Source organism: Myotis myotis, unplaced genomic scaffold, assembly GCF_014108235.1.
Source record: "Myotis myotis isolate mMyoMyo1 unplaced genomic scaffold, mMyoMyo1.p scaffold_m19_p_1, whole genome shotgun sequence".
Classification (NCBI taxonomy): domain Eukaryota; kingdom Metazoa; phylum Chordata; class Mammalia; order Chiroptera; family Vespertilionidae; genus Myotis; species Myotis myotis.
Genome location: NW_023416313.1, coordinates 202,969,046 through 202,989,185, shown reverse-complemented (window position 1 = coordinate 202,989,185; position 20,140 = coordinate 202,969,046). Strand labels below are relative to the sequence as shown.

Below are 20,140 nucleotides of genomic sequence, written 5' to 3'. Positions count from 1 at the left end.
AAAGAGAGAGAGAGAGGCACATCAATGATGAGAAAGAATCATTGATCGGTTGCCTCCTGCACACCCCACACTGAGGATCCAGCCTGCAACCCAGGCATGTGCCCTGACCGGGAATCGAACCATGACCTGGTTCATAGGTCGACACTCAACCACTGAGCCATGCCTCCTGGGCTGCCAGTGGACATTTTGACATAGTTTCTCAGTTTACGTGTACTATTTCTCTGTGCTGGCTTTGTCACCGAATATTTCATCAAATGTTTCATCAGAATGTTGCCATGTGTCAGTCCTTTTTAAAAAATTGAATTCTGTTATCATGCCATGCCATAATCTGAATGGATTTCAACAAGTGCTGTGGGCATCTTTTGTAAAAATTCTTTTTAGGAAATAATTTTAGTTTATTTTCATGGGATCTGGTCCCCTGACCATAATTACCTGGTCAAGGTGTTAAACTCCTGTGGCGCAATGCCAAATCACATTCCAGAAAGACTCGAAGTTTACAGTGGCACAGCAATGTATGTGCAGCTGTTTACTGATGGCCCTGCCAACAGCAGTTTCCTTGTTTATTTATTTTCTTATTTTCTACTGACACCGGCCATAATGGGTCCTTAATGGTGTTCTAATGTGCATTTCTTAAATTGCTGCTGAGACTGTACAATTTTTCCTCCTAATGATTTACTGGTTGTGTTTCCTCGTGTGTCAAATCATGCTCATCTCCTGTCACCGTGGAGCCTCCCCACTTCCATCTATATTGGGAAACACAAGGTCCTGCCTTCCCCACTGCTCCTTCCCTGGGTGGGGCCTGTCCTCACCTGGGCTCACTCATCTGCACACCTGCCTGGTTTCCACCTTCAGCCACTCATCCCTCCCCTGGCTGGAACTCTCCTGGGGTGGGAGGGCGTGTGAGGGACAGACACTGGGGGGCTCTGTGACCAAGGCTGAAGGGAGGTAGATATGCAAGGCAGGGGCTTGTCCGAGTGGTTCCAAAATAGGTTCATCAAGTGACCTCCTTGGAGAGATTCTGGGAGGAGCCACAGGCTGTGGTCACCCACACAAAGGCCTGTAGGGACCAGGGGCAATCTCAATGACAGGCTGGCCGTGGGTATGAAAACAGCGCATGTGAGATGATAAACAACAGGCCAGGGACCTTGGAAGGGAGGGAATCTGGGGGGGGAAATTAGGATGTGCGAGTCCCATTATAGTGCTACTTCCATTGAAGCGCTATTACCTTCGTAATGCTACTCCCCTTGCACTGCTACTCAGCTCCACCTCCCAGAGTGGGCTCAGTGTTGCCAGTGCTACAGTATTTTTCACGACAAACCAGAAATCCTGCTTTTTTAGCTTAACCCTCCCGATTTTAAAAAATTTTGACAATACATTTAAGTCAATTAAAATAAAACACATTCTATAGGTTGGATAAACTACATCTGGAGGTGAGAATGGTTTGTGAGCCTCCAATATGCGACCCCTCATTATCTGACTTCCTTACTTGGAGAACACAGGCCCAGAGAAGTACCCTCAAATAGCAGGGAGAAGGACTGAGGGAGTCCAGCAGTCACATTCCATCTGAATGACCTTGGAAGAGGTGTTGAAACTTTGCAACCTTAGCCTCCTTATCTATAAAATGGGGATAATGGCTTCCTCCCAGGGTGCTGGGTGGATCCGGTGGGCTGGCATCACGCCAAGCATTTAGTAGGCGCTCAGTAAATGTGTTGATAGGTCCTGCGCGAGGTCATCCAAAAAAATTAGAGGAAGAACCAGGCTTAGGCTTAGAACTTTGCTCTTTTGACTACCAGTTCAGAGCTTGTTCCATATCACATTGGCCTGCTTTCATAGGAGCTTCCAGAGGTGTCTGGACACAGCCCTCCTTCTGATCCCGGGAAATTACAAGTCATTTTATGAGAGTTTGATTGTGCAATAGTACTGAGCTCAAGTCATGGGGCTCTCAGTTCCGTGGACTTGGACCTGCAGGCCCAGAACCCAGGAGATCAAGCTTCAAGGTAGTAGTAGCAGCAGCAGCAACAGTAGTAAAAATACCATACAACACGGAACCTAAGAAGCCAGTGATTATAAGTTGCACCATTATTTCATGTACAACTATGAAAGGGACAATGCTGCTTATTAAACCATGACGTGCTATCAATTGTAAGGTGCATCCTGATTTCAGAGATGTTAAAATGGGGGGAGATGTAAAATGGAAGAAATGGAATAGTAATAAAAATAACATTAAATTGTTCTGCTTGCCTTAAACTTTTGCATATATGATTTTATCTGTGCATTTATCAGCAAGCATTTACTGAGCACCCACCATGTGCAGGCACTGTGCAGGCCCTGGGGACACAAGGCCACTAAGATCTCTGTGCCCTTCAGAGGCGCCGATCCTAGTAGAGAGATGGCACAGTAAGCAGCTGTAGGAAAGTGTGTAGGGGATGGAGTAAAAATAAACAACAGGATGCCATGGGGGTTTAGGGGAGGCAGTGGCTTTTCTGATCCTTAGGAGCAGAGACAGTTTGGGGTGCCTGAGGTTGATTTAGGAAGTGCTGTCAGGAGGAAGGGAGTGAGGGCAGCAGACGAGGGCTGGGTAAGAAGCTAAGCGAGGAAGGATACGCTGCTAAAGCTGGGACCCACAGGGAGCCCTGGAACATGGATTGCACCACCTTGATCCCACCTTGAAGCAGGAGGGCTAAACGTTGGGACCCATCCACTTCTTCCTCCACACCCTCCTTTCCCCCAGCCAGTCATTGGCTGCGGTGTTCTCTCCCAGCAAAGACTCTCTTTGAGACGGGGGCAGCTGTGGGCCCTGAGCAGCTGGAGGAGGGTCACCAACCTGACGAAGAAATACGAAAGGGTTCCAGCAGCATACACTGTAGTGTCCTCCCTCTGCATGGCGGCATCGAGCAAGGCTTCCCGGAAGAGTTGCTATTCAGCTCAAGTCTAGTGGGGGACCAGGGCACGCGAAGGTGGCGGGAGGAGGCGCATGCACGGGAATGCAGACATCTTGGGGAACTTGAGGCTGTTTGGCTGTGTGGACCGGAGGCTGGGAAGTGCGGCAAAGCGGATCGTGCCGGAAGTGTAAATGCCTAACAGGCTGGCTACCCCACTGTCAGCTTTTTTTCAGTAGGTGATGGGAGCAGTTTTTCAGAAGGTGATGGCAGTGTGGATGGTAAGTGTGCAAGACTAGCAGCAAGGAGAGCAGTTAGGAGGTGAGCCAAAACGATAGCCAGCACTTACAGAAGACTGAACATGTGCCACATACTGCCTTCAGCTCTTCTCATTCCATCTGTAGATGAGAAAACCAAGTGGTTAAGTACTTTGTTCAAGGTCATCAAGCTAGTGTGAGCCAAGGTTTGGACTCAGGTCTCAGCTTGTGCTTTTAATCTGGACACTCCCATGAATGTGAATTTTGGATTCCAGTACATGATGTACTGGAATTTGTTTTCATTGAAAAATAATGCTTGCCCTGGCCAGGTAGCTCAGTTAGTTAGGGCATCATCCCGACCCACCAAGGTTGCAGGTTCAACCGCCTGTCAGGGCACATGTAAGAATCAACCAACTAATACATAAATAAGTGGAACAACAGATTGACGTCTCTCTCTCAAAATCAATTTTTTAAAATTCTTTAAAGCATGTCCTATTGGATCTCAGGGGTTCTGCTCCTCTTGGCCCACTGCCATAAGGTAGGGAAGCCGAGCCGCAGAGAACAGCTAGTGAAGGCGTCTCTCTGGGTCTGGGTCTGGGTCTGGGGGGCATGGAGCTGTGCTGAAATGAAGGGAGGCCCTTGGGAAGCTTGCGGCTCGGGCTCTGTGAAGAAAGGGTGTTTCTGTCCTCGTGGCCTTGCCTGGCAGCCACACCTGTTTTGTCCTCCTTCTCCCTGTGCCCAGCCAGACGTCTCTCCCAGAGTGACAGCAGCAACTGGGGACATCTGCAGAAGCTCCCTCGCAGGCCTGACAAAGGCAGTCAGAACCTGGCCCAAGCCTGCAAGAGAAGGGGGGCGGAGGGAGGTAGGTGGGAGGGCCAAGAGATGTGGACAGTTGTGGGCTGGTGTGGCAGGCATGGCCCTACCCCGGAACAGGTGAAGTGAATGTGAACTGAGGAGGAGGGTCCCCTGGGTTTTAAAGGGTGAAAGACCGTTCTGGGACTTCTCAGCACACAATTGCTTAACTTAATGGCTGGGTGGTTTTGAGCTCCAGCTCACTCAGAAAGGACATGGCAAAAAGAGGTACAGAAAAGGCACAGCCATCAAAGGGCTGTCCCTGTTCAGGCTGGGCAGGCAGCACTGTGGGAAAGCTTGGTGGAAAGGACATGAAAAGCAGGGACTGGGAGAGAATCCTTGGCGGGACACCAGGATGGGACGCTGAATTGATGCTGGAAAGAGTCTCTCTGGGCAGAGCCCAGGAGAGGGTTGCCCTAAGGCTGATAGAGTGGACCTACCGTCTTATAGAAGGAAAAAAAAAATCTTGCCTGGACTAGGTTCTTGAAAGGGAGAAGAAGCTGGTTTGGGGGAAAGGGGATTTAGAAAGAAAATAATAATTGTAATGTCTTATATGAACAAAGCATGATGCAGTATGAGGCAGTGTTTTGTCCTGTGATTCTCCCAAGTCCCTAGAGCAGTGGTTCTCAACCTGCTGGCCCTTTCAATACAGTTCCTCATGTTGTGACCCAACCATAAAATTACTTTCGTTGCTACTTCATCACTGTAATGTTGCTACTGTTATGAATCGTCATGTAAATATCTGATATGCAGGATGGTCTTAGGCGACCCCTGTGAAAGGGTCGTTCGACCGCCAAAGGAGTCGCGACCCACAGGTTGAGAATCGCTGCCCTAGAAGGTGGGCATTCTTTCGTTATTTGTGTAATAAATATGTTACAGCACACGGGCTCAGAGAAGGCAGGCGTCGACTTCCGAAGATCGCACAGCACTTTAGCTTTCGTTAGGCAGGACCCAAAGGCAGTCCCAGCATTGTGGGCTTGTGATTTCCTCAATTGTATTCGTACCCCCCAATCCCCCACACTCCGGTAAAGGTTGGTTATTCACTTGTACACACCATGTGTGCTGGCCTCAATGGAAAGGTCCTGACGGAGAAGGGACAATGGAAAAAGAACAGGAAGGCAAGCAAGGGATTGGGGGAGAAGGAAAACCCTCTTTTAAACAGCGAATGATAGCAGCAGAAAGTTAATGGAGGTGGGGGGGCGCGGTGGTGAGAAGCTGGCTTCCTTGAAAGCTTCTCGCCCCCCCCCTCTTTATTGGGATATAATTCACATACCACAGAATTCACTATAGGAAGCTTCATGGTCTCAGGCTCTCCCAGAAATGGACACTCGTGCTGGCCACTCAGGGCAGTGACTCAGGGCAGATCACTCTGAGCAAAGTCCAGAGAGCTGATGCAGCCCCAGGAAGCCTCTCTAAGGCCATATTCTACCCTCACCGGGACCCAGAGTTTGGAATCCTGTCTAGGGCGCTTTGCTGCCTGGAGTGTTTCTCAGCAGACACACTCCCTGTGAGTTGGAACTCTGTACGCTTCTCTTTTCCGCAGTTTGTGAAGGTCGATGGTGGAGAAAAGCCCCTTTTTTTCCTTCCCCAAAGGGCATCCTTATTGGTTGCCCCAGAAGCCTGTAGCAAGGGCTTGCTGGAGCTTCTAAAACCAAAACTTTCACTTCACACGTCAGTGATTCTGCACTGTCATATCTGCAGCAAAACTGACCTCCAGGGCTTTCTCGGAAGAGCCGCAGCTTTCTTTACAATTCCTCATCTGCCTGCCTTTGCGAGGTAGGCTTCCCCTGCCAGGCAGGGGCCACCGGGCCAGTCTTGAGCCATCATCCCCTACACACACACACACACACACACACACACACACACACACACACCACACACAGAGCTTTTCCTTCCTCTCTTCCTTTCTGAGAATGCCTGAATTTGGGGGTTTAGTTGGGGTGAAGGGATAAGTTGCTCCAACATGAGCAGAGCTCCTCCAGGTCGCTGACTTCTGTTTCTCATGCATCCTGCCATCTACCTCTCCTCCTGTGCTGCTTCCTGGTCAGCAGCAGCAGCCCAGCGTGGGACAGGGAGGACGTCCTGGCGGGACTAGGCTGGGGAGTGTCCTTTGGAGTGGCTCCCACTTGTTCCCTGGAGGCTGGGTCCTGGCTCCGTGGTGGCAGGCTCTTCTAGGAATGTGCTCCCCAGCTGGGCATTCTGGTTGGTCGGGAACATCCCTGGGCTGGTCTGCACTGGCTCTCAGGGGCTCCTTCAAGGGGCGAGGCCTGAGGCCAGCTGTAGGGGTTAGGGCAGCCGTGGGCAAACTACGGCCCGCGGGCCGGATTCAGCCCGTTTGAAATGAATAAAACTAAAAAAAAAAAAAAGACCGTACCCTTTAATGTAATGATGTTTACTTTGAATTTATATTAGTTCACACAAACACTCCATCCATGCTTTTGTTCTGGCCCTCCGGTCCAGTTTAAGAACCCATTGTGGCCCTCGAGTCAAAAAGTTTGCCCACCCCTGAGCTAGGCTGTAGAAGAAGGTCAGGATGGCCACAGAGCTGCAGAGGAACCTGGCAGCAGTGCCAGCAGTGGGCACTGGAGACCAAGTGGTTTTGCTTTTGCTTTCCTCACTTGCATGAGGTGGGACGGCAGAAACGAGACAAGTGGAAAAAAACAAAAGGTTTTACCCTGAGCCTCTGCTTGCGAGTTTAGTCTCTACTTGGGGGCCCGCATACCTGAGCATCCGACCCTTCAATTGTTCACTGCCTTTCTCTGGGGGTTGGGGGGGGGGGGGAGATAAGAGCGGAGAGGTGACAAACAATTGGCTTGCACTGTGGTCTTCTGCAAGTCACTTAGCTCTCTGAACCTCAGTGCTCTCATCCATAGAAGAGAGGGACAAAGCTCTCTCGCACGCAGGGCTGTGAAGCAGTGTGTGTGGGGAACGCGCTTTGAGAATCGCTGTGAACAAAACTGACACAGAAGACGTTAAATCTGAGAGCACGGGCTTTTCTTTTTGGAGGTGGTCCCCCCGCTCCTCCATTCACTTCTTACCGTCACAGAATCATGACTTTTAAATCGGAAGGCATTTCAGTAGCTCATCTAGCCCAGTCCCCTGGCATCATTATCTTTGTTTTGCAGATATGACTGTTTTAAGTTGTCGTTACTTTGACCTACCTGTCATATCAGGGTGCAATTAAGCCCCTTTCCTCCTAGGTGGGGTGTGAGCTGGATGCACACAGGTGCTCAGGCCAGCAAAGGGAGGAAGAGGACAGGAAGGCCATGCCCCTTGGGAGCACGTGTGGGTTTTTCGAGGTTTAGGCAGAAGGCCTGAGTGGTGTGTCATCCACTCAGGAGTTGGGGGCGGGGGGAGCTTGGGGGCATGCCCTTGCCCTGCAGGCTCAGAGGGCCTGAGAAACCCATTCTGCTGTCCCTCCTCTTCTCCCTGAGAAAAAGCAAGGGATGCACCTGCTTGTCAGGACTGGCCACAGGGAAAAAGTGGCTGCCAGAACATGTTTTATTCCTTCAAATGAAGATCTCCTTCTGGCCCATCTCCTTGGAAAACAAACAAACAAAAACAAAAATGGAAGGAACCAGGAAAAAAACAGGATTCCCTCCCCTGGACTTTCTATTGGCCCTGGAGCCTCACTGAATGGGGGCAGGGGGGGAGAGCAAGAGAACCTCCCGAGTAGCAGAAGTGTTTCCAATCTGTTCAGCAGCCAGGCATCAGGGGGATAGTGGGGAAGGTAGAGGAAATGTGGGCACGCAGTGAAAAGCTGCCCGAACCCTGGCCTCAGTTGCTCGAATTAAACCCAGCAGCTTTCATCACCTCAGTAATGGAGAGGTGGGTCTTTTATAGGGGCTGGGGCCGGTTTCTCAACAAACTCTACACGACTAGGATGCTGATGAGCCAAAGTGAAACTTGGGAAGACTGTTAATGAAGTGCCTTGGAGAGGATTGTGCATGATTTACCGGATCCAAAACCAGAGAGTAATTCTTTGTGGAAGAAAGCGACTTGTGTCCTCCCCAACATCACACACACACACACACACACTTTCCTGGCAGGCCCGATGGGTTTCCAAACATTTCGTCACCGTCTCCTCCTGACCTTGGTGTGAAAGGAACGAGCCGCGTGGCCTGCTCCAGCAAAACCATCGGGGGGCGCCGCCTGCGCCCGGGGAGGGCGGCGACGGACTCGAGTGGAGGTGAGGTCTGCTGGAAATCCCCAGCCCGGGCCAGCCGCCGGAGGTTTAAAGACGCCTTCCCAGGCCTTATTTGGTCGCAGGAAGTGGGCGGCGCTGGGCCTGCTAGTGGAGAGGCCGACCAGAGACTGTTGTGCTGATGAAGTGGTAGAGCTGGTTCCTGCTCGCCGCCGGCCGCGCGCGCCGTCCGGCCGCTGTGGCTCCGCGCTCCCAGCTCCGAGTTGTGCAATCCTTTGTAGCACCTCAGAGTCCTCCTCCTTCGCTGTTGCCTCTCGCCCTCGCTCTTTTTTTTTTTTTTTTTTTCTTCAAGCTGTGAGCTCAACCGATGAGTCAGAGCAGTGCAATCCTGACACTGCATCGCAGGACTGGGGGTGACACGGAGGGAGGGAGAGCGATCGCGAGGCGGACAACACGGCGCGGGGTGAGCCGAGGCTCCTGCGCCCAGAGCGAAGGGTGACAGCCCGCGTGTCCCTCCCGGGCCCTGCCAGCAAACTTCCCAGTCTCGGGAGGCGCGGGCTGGCGAAAGCCCTGCGAGCGCCGCGGGAGGCGGCGGCGCCTGTTTGTTTTTAAAATCGGGGAGTGCGTGCAGGCGGCTGGAGTCTAAAAGGCGACCGAAGGCGGCAGCCCGTGGCCAAGAAGGGATAGCCGATGCCGGAGCTCGGGCAGGAGCAGGTAAGTGGGGCTGCCGGGTCCGCGGCCCAGGCCTGCACGAGGCGAGGCGCTGCCCGCCCTGGCGCGGCGGCCAAGGTACCCCCGGCTGCGTGCAAGCGGTGGCGGCTTGGCGCCCGGGCTGCAGCTCTGCAGGCGCGGCCGGGAGCCGGGGCTCGGGGCGCGGCGCGTCAACTTCTGCGGCCTGGGCAACTGTGTGCGTGGGTGTGCGTGGGTGTGGACATGCGTTGGCTGCTCGGCAGCCCGCCCCTCCGTGACCCCCCCCTCTCCGCAGCTGCGTGTGCAGCGCCAACTCGCCGCCGTGTTTGTGCAGCTACGCAACTCGCGCGCGGCCCCGGTCCACCCGGGCGCGGCCCCGGCAGGAAAACCCTCCCCATCCGCGAGGCTGGCGGCGGCGGAGGAACACGGCTGCTCCTCCTCCGCCCAAGCGAAACGTGGTGTCTGCAGGGACCGGCTTGCGTGACAGATCTCAGGCCCCGGAGGCGCGGAGAGGAGCTCGCTAAGTGCAGGAACTTGGTGCGGGAGGCCTCTTCCCCTTCTCCTTCCAGTGTGCACGGGAAAGTGGACATGGGAACTGCCCGCGCTGGGAGTTTGGGAACAGAGGTGCAGGGGTGGCAGGAAACGGGTCGAGCCCTAATTTAGAGTGTTTAGGGCGGGCGGGCTGGCCCCCACGGACCCCGGCGCTGCGGGTGCACCTCAGACCTGTCATCCCTCTCACCGCCCCCGCCAGCCCGCGCGCTGAGGCCTGCGGAGCTCTCCCCGGGCTTCACCGGGTGCTTGGTTTGGTGGTGCCCGTGCCAAACGCGGGAGCCTGGATTTTGTCTGGCCCCTGCATAAGGCTAGCTTGTTGGAGGTCGTCATATCGCCGCCTCCCCTATTCACACAAACAGAATCGTGTGCACCAGGTTGCCCGTCTGAGAGCCCCAACCCAGGACTCTGGATGAGGGCCTGGTGCCTCCCTGGGGGCTTTCAAGCCTCAGCCCCCAAGAAAGCAGACCTGGAGGAGATACCTGCCACTCAAAGTGGAGGCCTCTGGGGATTCCAGCCCAACCTCCAGAGTGAGCTACTCTAGAAGGATGAAAGGGGAAGTTACCAGCCCCATTTAAAACTTTGTTGGTCAGAACTCTGTCGGCTACTTCCTGCTTCCACCATCCCATATGGGACCTGTGTGCCCGGCTCTGGGGCCGGCGGGATGGGTGGAGAGCTGGCTGGGATGACTATGAAGGCCTTGGTGGCACGTGTGTGCAGGGGATTGCGGCGGGGGGAAGGGGAGGTCTGGCTTGCTCCAGCAGGGGGAGCCTGGTCTGGTAGTGGCCTGGAGGTCTGGCCTCTCTCCTCGTCCCTGCAGCTTCAGGGTTGAGATTGGAGGTGTGGGTAACTGCAGCTCTGAGTAGAAGCCGCTCCTCTGGGCTCGGGCGGAGGGGAAGAGGTCACCTGTCCTGCTCAGAACCTCCCAGAGATGGTGTGGCACATGCCCCTTTAGAGTCAGAAATGCACCCCGGAAATTTCCAGGAGGTATTAGACGGTTTTAGGATGAGGGGAAAGGAGAAACCTCCCCAGATTGAGAATTCAAGGGCCCTCATTTTATTTTCTGCTCTGGACACTGACTAACAGGGGTGTAAACATTCAATTACTGTGATAAACCACCTCCTGCATGGCCCTGGCCCAGTCTCCACTCCAATTGGACTGGTCTCTGGCTGATTAGTCTGAGTAGCTCCCAGGGGACAAGGTGGTTAGGAACCTGGAGGGCACCCTCCCAGCCCCCCACCCACGAAGCTTGCTCTGGGACTGCCTGCCCACTTCCAGTGTGGCCTCTCCAGTGAACCCCTACCTCCCCTATCAGCCCCTCACCCCACCCTAGGAAAGACTGCCCCTGGGGATGACAGTTCAACTTCTAAGTATGGGATTTAAAAATAGTCAGAGCCCTGGCTGGGTAGCTCAGTTGGTTACGCAGTGGTTCTCAACTTGCTGGCCCTTTAAATACAGTTCCTCATGTTGTCACCCAACCATAAAATTATTTTTGTTGCTTCTTCATAACTGTAATGTTGCTACTGTTATGAATCGTCATGTAAATATCTGATATGCAGGATGGTCTTAGGCGATCCCTGTGAAAGGGTCATTCGACCGCCAAAGGGGTCGTGACCCACAGGTTGAGAACCGCTGGGTTAGAGCATCCTGATAGGCAAGGTTGTGGGTTTGATCCCCTGTCAACATACAAGAAGTAACTAATGAAGCATAAATATGTGGAACAACAAATTGGTATTTCTCTCTCTCCCTTCATCTGTCTCTCTCTAAAAATCAGTAATTTTTATTTTATTTTTTTGGCTAATCCTCACCTGAGGATATTTTTCCATTGATTTTAGAGAGAGGGGGAGAGACACAGAGAAACATCAGTGTGAGCAAAACACATCAATTGGTTGCCTCCTGCATGGGCCCCAACCAGGGCTTGGGTCCAAGCCTGCAACCGAGGTACATGCCCTTGACTGGAATCAAACCTGGGACCCTTCAGTCCGAGGGCCAACGCTCTATCCACTGAGCCAAACTGGCTAGGGCTGGGCTACTGCTTTTAATAAATGGAGAGGGAGAGAGAGAGAGAGAGAGAGAGAGAGAGAGAGAGAAGACAATATGTAGTTACAGACTTAGCTGAGGACCTCCTATGGCTCCAGAACCCAGGTAAGTTCTGCCCAGTGGAGCCAAGGCCCTCTGGGCCCCTGAGTTGGGGAGGAGTAAGAGAAGGATGGTGCGGGTGGTCACACAGGGCTTAGTGGCCTGGAAGGGGAATGGGCACAGTCCAGGACTCTTTGGCCTTGATAGCTCCTCTCCTGTAGTTGGGTCTCTCAGAAGGAAACCTTGCTGGTGGTGGAGTAGGATGGCCACAAGTAGCTGGGAGTTTCTTCCTTTCCTTCCGTAGTCCTGTTTCAAATGCCACTTCTTTGGAGAAGCCTCAGTCTTCTCAACAATTATTTCCACTTTATGTAGTCATTTGTGTATATACTGTATAGTGGTAGTTAAAAACATCAACTCAGAGCCCAGCCGGTGTGGCTCAGTGGTTGAGCATTGACCCATGAACCAGGAGGTCAGGAGGTCACGGTTCGATTCCTGATCAGGGCACATGCCCATTTTGCGGGCTCAATCCCCAGTGAGGGGTGTACAGGAGGCAGCTGATTGATGATTCTCATCATTGATGTTTCTATTCCTCACTCCCTCTCCCTTCCTCTCTCTGAAAACAAACAAACAAACAAACAAAACACCAACTCAGAGCTAGAGTCTCTATACCTCCTCAGAGTTGCAGCGAGGATTCTATGAATTAGTGTATATGGAAAGTCCTGAAAGCACATTTCAGCTTTATGGTAGCCTCTGCTCTAGTGTGAGCTGTATTGTTCCCACAATGCCTGCCTCTAGTAGGTGTTCAGTATGTGTTAGTGAATAAATAAATGAAAGATTTCCCTCAAAAAAAATGTGGGCTTGGCATGTGGTGGGCTCAGTGAACCCTGCTGCTGGGACTCATGCTGCACCAGTGATCCTAGTGCTGGTGAACCCAGTTCCTGGCTCTGCCCTGTGGCTGGCCTTCTAGAGAATGCGTCCCAGTCATTCTGACCCCAGTAGGACCAAGTTCAGCTGTCTGCCTTTTGCTCCTCACAGGAAAGAGCTTCCTGCCTGGGAATCTGCTAACCTGGGCATTTCCTTTAGCCAGGCACATTGGCACCCTTCCTGGATTATGTGCATGCATCAGTTTAAAAGCAGCCTGGAAACTCCATTCTTCCCTGACTCACCAAAGGTTGCAGGAAATGCAGCCAGTGGGCTCATTCTGTTGGAAGGGTTGTTTCAGCACCAAAGGACTCTGATTGTGGGGGTGAACTAAAAAAACCTGTGTGTGCTGGGCTAGCGCTATGTGGAATGTGCTGAAATCCCCAGTTCTTACTTAAGGGATCTGCATTTGCATTCAGAGCAACATCCAGGATACCCTGAGACTGTGAGCTCATTTTATGAATCAGAAGCATTACAGCATAACTTAGGTGTTAGAAACTGCTATTTGGAATCCAGATCGCCCTCCCTCCACCCCCAACACACACACACACACACACACACACACACACACACACACACTAACAGGGGCTCTCACAGTCATATACTTGGGAACAATAACAGCAGAACTTGTCTACCCCCACTGCCACCCCCACACTCAGAACACCATTCCTGGATGGTATGTGGACAGGACCGGGGCAGTGACCGAAGGAAACCTGGCTGGTGCATGAGAACAAGGCCTGGGTAGACATGGGTTCATGCTCCAGCCTCTCTACTTGCTGGATGGCTTTGGGCATTGCTTAACTTCCTGAACTTCAGGTTCTTCATCTATAAAATGAGGATGGTAGTAATACTTCACAGGGTTGCTATGAAGGCTAAAAAAGATCCTGCATGCAAAGCAAGTGGCCCATAGTAGGCACTCAACAGGTAATGGCTAGCATTTCACCGGCTCCCAGCTAGTTCAGCTGTCTGCCTTTGGCTCCTCCCAGGGAGAAGGACATGAAGGGTGTCCTGCTTGTGGTAGGAGGGCAAATGAAGCTTATTTTCTAACTTCCCAGGCCCTGGCCCCAACTGCCTAAATCGGCCCGACCCTGGTGCCTGTGCACCTTTGCAAGCAATTCTGTCCTTGCTCAGCTCAGCTTCCCAGAGATCAGATTGTACAATCGGGACTCTACCCGCCCAGGCCTCAGGCTGAACTGCTCACGTGGGTGGGAGGAAGGCTGCTCTCTCAGCCAAGGGAAAAGTCCCCTTGCCTTTGCTTCACCTGAAGCCTTTCTGTGTGACCTCAATGGAGTTTTTGGGTGGAGCCTGGGGTGGGAATTGTCCCTCCAAAGATCACTTTGGCTCTTTTCACCAATTGAATGGGGAGAGAGGGTTGTCCACCAAGATAATATATAAGAAGAAAGTTGCCACATGTCAGAAAAGAGCTGGGGTTTTTGCTGGGGTGGGGGTGTCTCCCGGGGGGACCCCGTTGCTGGCTGTGTTTTGCAGGGTCTGGTGGGGAGAAGAGCAGCGAGGGGCCTGAGGCTTTCCTGGCATTGCTTTTTGCTCTGGCTCTGTCTGGAACATAGCCTGGTACTGCGGTGGCCTGGGAAGGTGCTCCCTGTTCCCTCTGCCTTTCTCTCCAGCCGCAGGGAGCTCTTGGTGTGAGCGTTATTTTTTCCAGGCAATGCTTCTTCCTCCACGGGTCTCAGGAAGGGGGGAGGGGAGCAGCCTGGACAGTCTGTCCACTCCAGAGCTTAGAGAGAGAGAAGTATACCAGGCGTGCAGCCAGAAGGGGGTTCCCTCTGAGGCCACCCACCTTCTCTGGGGAAATGGGGTCCAGAGAGGAAGGAAAATGATGAGGGATTTCGATTCCCAGCTTTTTCCAGCAGTTGGGGAGACAGAAGCTCCAATCCAGACTGCTGTTGCCAGAATTTGCCAGTTCCCTGGAGGGGCAGGCCCCAGAGCTCAGAAAGGAGCTCAGTAAGGCTTAAGTGGTAGAACTGGCATCCCTGAGAATGCTTGTAGGTTGGTCGTTCTCCCCCTCCCTTCTCTTCTCCCTTCTCCTCCCCCTCCCTCTCCTCTTCCTCTCCTCCCTCTTGGAGCGCGTACCTGGCTGCAGCTCAGACACCCTTCCCCATCTGATCTTGCTCTGTCGGAACCCCCAGCTGGCCCTGGTCACAGCCTTGGGCTTCCCAGCTCCCCGGAGTCATCCCAGAGCTGGAAAACGTGTTGGAACATCTAGTCCAGCTCCTTCATTTTCCAATGGGGAAGCTGGGAGGCAGTGAGCTCCTCGAGGTTCCCATAGACTGCCACCACTTTCACCTGAGGAGTGCAGAAAGAGGAGCTGTTCTGTGGCCTGTCCCTGGTGCCTGCCCCTCCCAGTGTGGAAGTTGGGAGGGCCTCGTCAGTGCAGGAAGAGCCCAGAGGAATACTGTCTCGGCTCCTGGGTGTGGCTCAGTCCTCAGCTGGCTCCATAGTTATTTATTTGTCTGTTTGTGTGTATGTGAGTGAGTTCTGCGGTTGGGAGACTGGATCTGAGTGAAAGCAGAAGTACCCACGCTATGTCAGCTATGCAGTGCACAGATTGCACTCACAGGGACAGTCGGCCGAGGAAGAAAGGGGGCAGAGGCCCCTCTGCTCCGTGGCTGCTGATGCTCTTTTTTGTCCCTGCAGCGGCGCTTGCACACTTGAGTGTAAACAGCCCTTCCATGTTGCTAGCAGCTGCCTTTCTTTGCTGGCTTTGAGCAGAAGAGGTGCCAAAAATAACCAGGCGGGCACTTCCACTTGTGGGACATTCACTGTGGTGGCTTCAGGACAGCCTTGCTTGCTCCCTGCAGGCCTGGGTTCCTCTGGCCCCTGCTCAGATTTCCTGTGGCCACCCCCTCCCCAGCCTCCCTCAGGTGCTAGCACTTTCCCTTTTATTGTTCTTAGAGTGAGCCCAGGAGGGTGGGGACCCCATTACAGGCCTTAAAGCTCTGCCAGGTATTATCAGGGGACTCTTCTTGTCCTACCATGTCCCTGCAGGCCCTGCTGGCACAGCTGAGTCCAGGGAAGGCGTGTGCCGGGTGTGCCCTCCTGGGCTCTTAGACTCCTTGTCCTGCTCCTGGCCAGTCCTGCTCTCAGCCAACTGTAGAACTGGAAGAATCAGACCATCTAGCCTCCCTCCCCCTCCCAGGTGGTGAAGACTGGTAGTGACGCCACTCCTGCCCAGCAAGGGGGAGAGGAAATCACATTTATTGGGTCCTTACCTGTGCCAGGTACTTCGTGTATATATTAACCTCATTTAATCCCACAATAACTGTGAGATGAAAACATTATGATGCCCATTTCCCAATAGGGAAACTAACAGAGAGGCTGATGATTCGAGAAGCCAGGGCGTAGTCTGTTGGACCCTGAAGCCTGTCTCTTTCTAACGCAGCTCCCATACTTCATACTTCTCCAGGCTATTTTCGTGTGCACAGGGAACAATGCTTTGACCCTTGGAATGAAGTGCTGATGGTAGGAATTCAGGTACCATTAGACTGGCTGATAGTGGAGATATTTGGCTGGGAAGGGTGGGAAGACCCTCTGGAGCCTTTATCTGCAAACACTTCACAGCCAGAAGCCCAGCTGAGCCACAAGGCCGGCTGTGGAGGGCAATAGGCTGTGGGGGTCAGCTATGTGGGTTGGGGGTGGGGGGTGCTGGGGGAGTTGCTCATGCATGTGAGGAGTGGAAAGGCTTAGTTTGGCCTCCCGGACACCTTCCAAACGCTCCTCCTCCCAAACATCCCAGCCTCTGGCGCCCTGAGATTGTCTCTGGGACCATAGGCTGGGGGCAGGTGGGTTCTTGGGTCTTCTTGGTGGCTGCTGGGTCTGACCCCAGGGCCCATTATTCCAGCTGGCTTGGCCCAGGTCCCAGGGAGTCTGGTTAGTGTGTACTTGGGGCTTGGGCTGGATGATCTGCTGGTGCCCAGTGCCAAAGGCCTCTGGGTGTATTTCAGGAACAATAAAGAATAAATCAACAGGGAGAAAAAGCCCTGCAGCAGCTGCTCAGAGACTGAAAAACCGAAAGGAATGTTTGAGCATTTGGCAGAGGTCCTGGATCTTGACCAGGGCCTGAGAAAGGGCTTGACACTAACTAGATGGCTGGGCAAGCGAGGCAGGTGGCTCCCTGTGCCTACTCTGCAGCCCATCTAGGAGGCCCCAGGCAGGGACCCACCCCCACCCTTGCTGGGTTTTGTGCTTCTTTTTTTTCTTTAATATATTTTTATTGATTTCAGAGAGGAAGGGAAAGTGGGGGAGAGAGATAGAAACATCAATGATGAGAGAGAATCATTGATCGGCTGCCTCCTGCACGCCCCACACTGGGGATCGAGCCCGCAGCCTGGGCATGTGCCCTCACTGGGAATCAAAACACAACCTCTTGGTTCACAGGTTGATGCTCAACCACTGAGCCATGCCGACTGGGCGTTTTTGTGCTTCTTGGTCACTAGCAGGTAAAGGGAAGCCATATTGTTCCCATCTTTTCTGCTCCAAACCAGCAGGATTCCCCCAGCCCCCGGCTATCCGGTAGGTCTTGGTCCTGGAACTGGCCAGGCAGGAGAGCCTGGGCTGATGAAACCACCACACCTAGACCCCCCTCCTCCACCTCCCTACTGAGAAGGACCAGGTCTGAAGGAGTGCTGAGTGTGACTATCCACCCAGGAGGCCCTGACCACAGCTCTCCAAGTCATCAGCCATGTGTCCTTGGATAAGTCGCTACCTCTCAGGGCTTCAGTTTCATCAGTTATGAAATAGAAATCTGGACCAGTGATCTAGGGAGTAGGCAGTATCTGTCTCCCTTACTCAGGATGTGAAATGATCGGCGTTTATTTAGGAATGTAAGTTCTTGAGAAGATACCCATCTGAAAGCCCTATGCAGAGAAGAAGGTTGCTATGGCTGGGACTGATATTCAATGGTGGGGACCATTGGCACTCGTAGGAACCCAAGCCTGGAGCCGACTTGCTCCGGACTTCAGCGTGCTGGGGGAGGGGGACAGGAGTCTGCGCCCCATGGGAGTTGGAGCATCTGACAGGCAAGAGAGAGTCGGCTTTATTTTTTAAAGCTGCTAGCCAACCATGGGTATGGGGCTGCAGAGTGTTGGAGGGGTGTGGCTCCCTCCTGAGCAGATGTTGAGCCTCCCACATGTTGACGCAGTGGTGGTAATCACCAGTAGCCTCTTCATCTTCAAAGCCACTCTCCTCCCGCCTCTCTTACCCACCTTACCTGACCAGTCACACTTGCAGAAAATCATGGAGTTTTTCAGGCTCTCCAGGGAGAAGGTGTAGCAGCATCCATCCCAGACAGTGGTGTGGCGTCTCAAGCAGGAGGCTGAGCCTGAAGCCCTGGGGAGGAAGTTTCCAGATAGAATTCTGGGTTCCAGTGCTGGCCTTGCCTCTATACTCCTGTGATTTCAAGCAGCTGATTTGACCCCTTGGATATTCAGGTTCCTCACTGAGAAAGGGGAGAGTAGTAATACCTACCTTGCACTGAGGATCAAACAGGATCATGTGTGTAGAGTGCTTGGCACATAGGAGCACCCTCAAGAAGTGTTAGAGGTGGTGAAGGTGGTGAAGAAGAAAGCCTTATTTTGGTGGTGTTGGGATTTCATCTTGGCTTCAAGCCCTGCCCAGTGTCTACTCTCTCTCTCTCCCTTCCCAATAAAATATATTTAAAAAAAAAAAAAAAAAAAAAAAAAAAAGGTGGGGTCTGCCTAAATGGAGACATGAAGCATTGTTATTGGAGTCTTTGATTCCGTGCCCTGCTTGCTCCTGGCTGTGTATCTATCTCCAGGCAAATTTATTTCCTTCTCTGGGCTGCTTTGTGGACGGAGGAATTGGACTAAGTGAACACGGACATCCCTTAATATTTGGAATCTGTTCAGCTTCCCCACTTGGGCCCTGCTTTGCTGGTTGGCTCTGAAGAGGGATGCAGGCCACCTTTCCCCGTGTGCAGGCTCTTATCCCAGAGTGAGATCCTCCTGACCTGGCAGCTCCCCGCTCACCTCTGCAGTCCCCTCCCCTCAGCACCCTGTGGGCTCTCCCAGTTCCCCGGGGTTTTTATGGATTTCCCTGATCTTGAGGGGACCTGTTCCTGGGACTGGGTCTTGTGAGGGAGTGTTGTATACTGTGCTCTACTTGGAAATGCCCCTGAGAAAAGCAGCAGCAGGAGGGAGCGTGAGGAAGGGGAGCGTCCACAGCCGGTTTCTGTGGGGTTGTCACGTGTAGCATTCCTTTTGAGGCCCACGTGTATAGATTCGGGATTTTTCTAGAAGGATCATGGAGGGATTTTTCTGGATCTTGCTTCTTCCACTTTCACAGCAGGGTCTCCGTTTCTCTCTCTAACATGAAGACAATAAGACACCTTGATGGGAAGTTTGGAAGCGTGGGTTAGGGTGTGTCCTGTGCCTGGCACGGGGGAAGTGCGCTACACATGTTAGCTTCCTTCTTTCAGGAAGGATTTGCCTTTTGGATACTCCGTAGACTGGTTGGGGGAGTGAAATGTTTGCATGTGACCATTTTCCCAAGGAGAAGCAGGGCTGCCTAGCAAGCTGTTACAGCCCCCAAGGACCTGTGCCTCCCCAACTTTTTAAATTCTGGGCTCAAACTTGGAGCCAGGCTCAGTGAGTGTGTGCTCAGTGTGGGGATGGGAGAGGCGTTTGCAAAAGTTGGAGATCTGAGGCCTCCTGGGGCTGTGCAGGTGTGGAGTCCATGGTCTGAGTAAGGAGGGAGTGGCCTTTCTGAGCTGTGAGAACTTGACAGGTTCCTTTTAGCCTTCATTTCCTGCGAATTCCCCAAATTTCCTCCTGCTGATCTCTAATCTTACCTTATTTTGATTGGCGAACATATTTAGTATGATTTCCACCCTTTTAAATTTATTGAGATTTGTTCTGTGGCCTAACGTAGGTTATATCCTAGAGAACATTCCATGTGCGCTTGAGAAGAATTAGTATTCTGCTGTTGTTGGGCAGAATGTTCTATAGCTATCCCTCAGGGCTAGTGCTTTACAGTGTTCGAGTCTTCTATTTCCTTGCCAATCTGTTTCGTTGTTCTGCCCATTATTGAAAGTATAATATTGGCGTCTCCCACTAATTATTGTTGAATGGTTGATTTTTCCTTTTAATTCTGACAGTTTTTCTTACTTCGTGTATTTTGGGGATTCGGCTGTTGGGTGCGTATACCTTTATCATTGTCATATCCTCTCGATGGATAGACACTTTTATCATTATGAAATTTCCTTCTTTGCCTCTACTAAGAATTCTTGTCTTAAAGTCTAATTTGTCTAATGTTTACAGTCATTTCAGCTCTTTTAATTGCTGTTGGCATGGTGTATATTTTTCCATCCTTTTACTTTCAACCTATTTGTGTCTTTAAATTTAAAGTGTGTGTCTCTCTCTTTTTTGAAAATAGATTTTTATTGGTTACAGAGAGGAAGGGAGAGGGAGAAGGAGATAGAAGGAACATCAATGATGAGAGACTATTTGAACGGCCACCTCCTGCACACCCTTTCCTAGGGATTGAGCTCGCAACCGGGGCATGTGCCCTGATGGGGAATCGAACCATGACTTCCTGGTTCATCAGTCGAAGCTCAACTACTGAACCACACTGGCCAGGGGAAGGGTGTGTCTTTTATAAACAGCATATAGTTGGATCGTGGTTTTTTTTAACCCATCATCTCAACTTCTGCCTTTTAATTGGAATGTTTAATATATTTACATTTAAAGTAATTATTGACAAGGTAGGATTTTTGTCTGCCATTCTGCTATTTG

General features: G+C 52.2%; 1 protein-coding gene across 6 annotated transcripts in view; it reads left to right on the top strand.

Moving 5' to 3' along the window:
* MIDEAS (mitotic deacetylase associated SANT domain protein) overlaps nucleotides 1-20,140 on the top strand; it is a 66,811-nt gene that overhangs the window by 15,232 nt on the left and 31,439 nt on the right. For 3 of the 6 annotated variants that reach the window (XM_036312498.1, XM_036312521.1, XM_036312508.1), the window contains exon 1: nucleotides 8,509-8,846. The exons of 2 other annotated variants lie outside the window; for them this stretch is intronic. The gene's annotated coding sequence lies outside the window, so the exon portion shown is untranslated. Of the gene's footprint in view, nucleotides 1-8,508; nucleotides 8,847-20,140 lie in introns of those variants that run through there. One more of the 6 variants, XM_036312536.1, reaches the window with a different exon arrangement.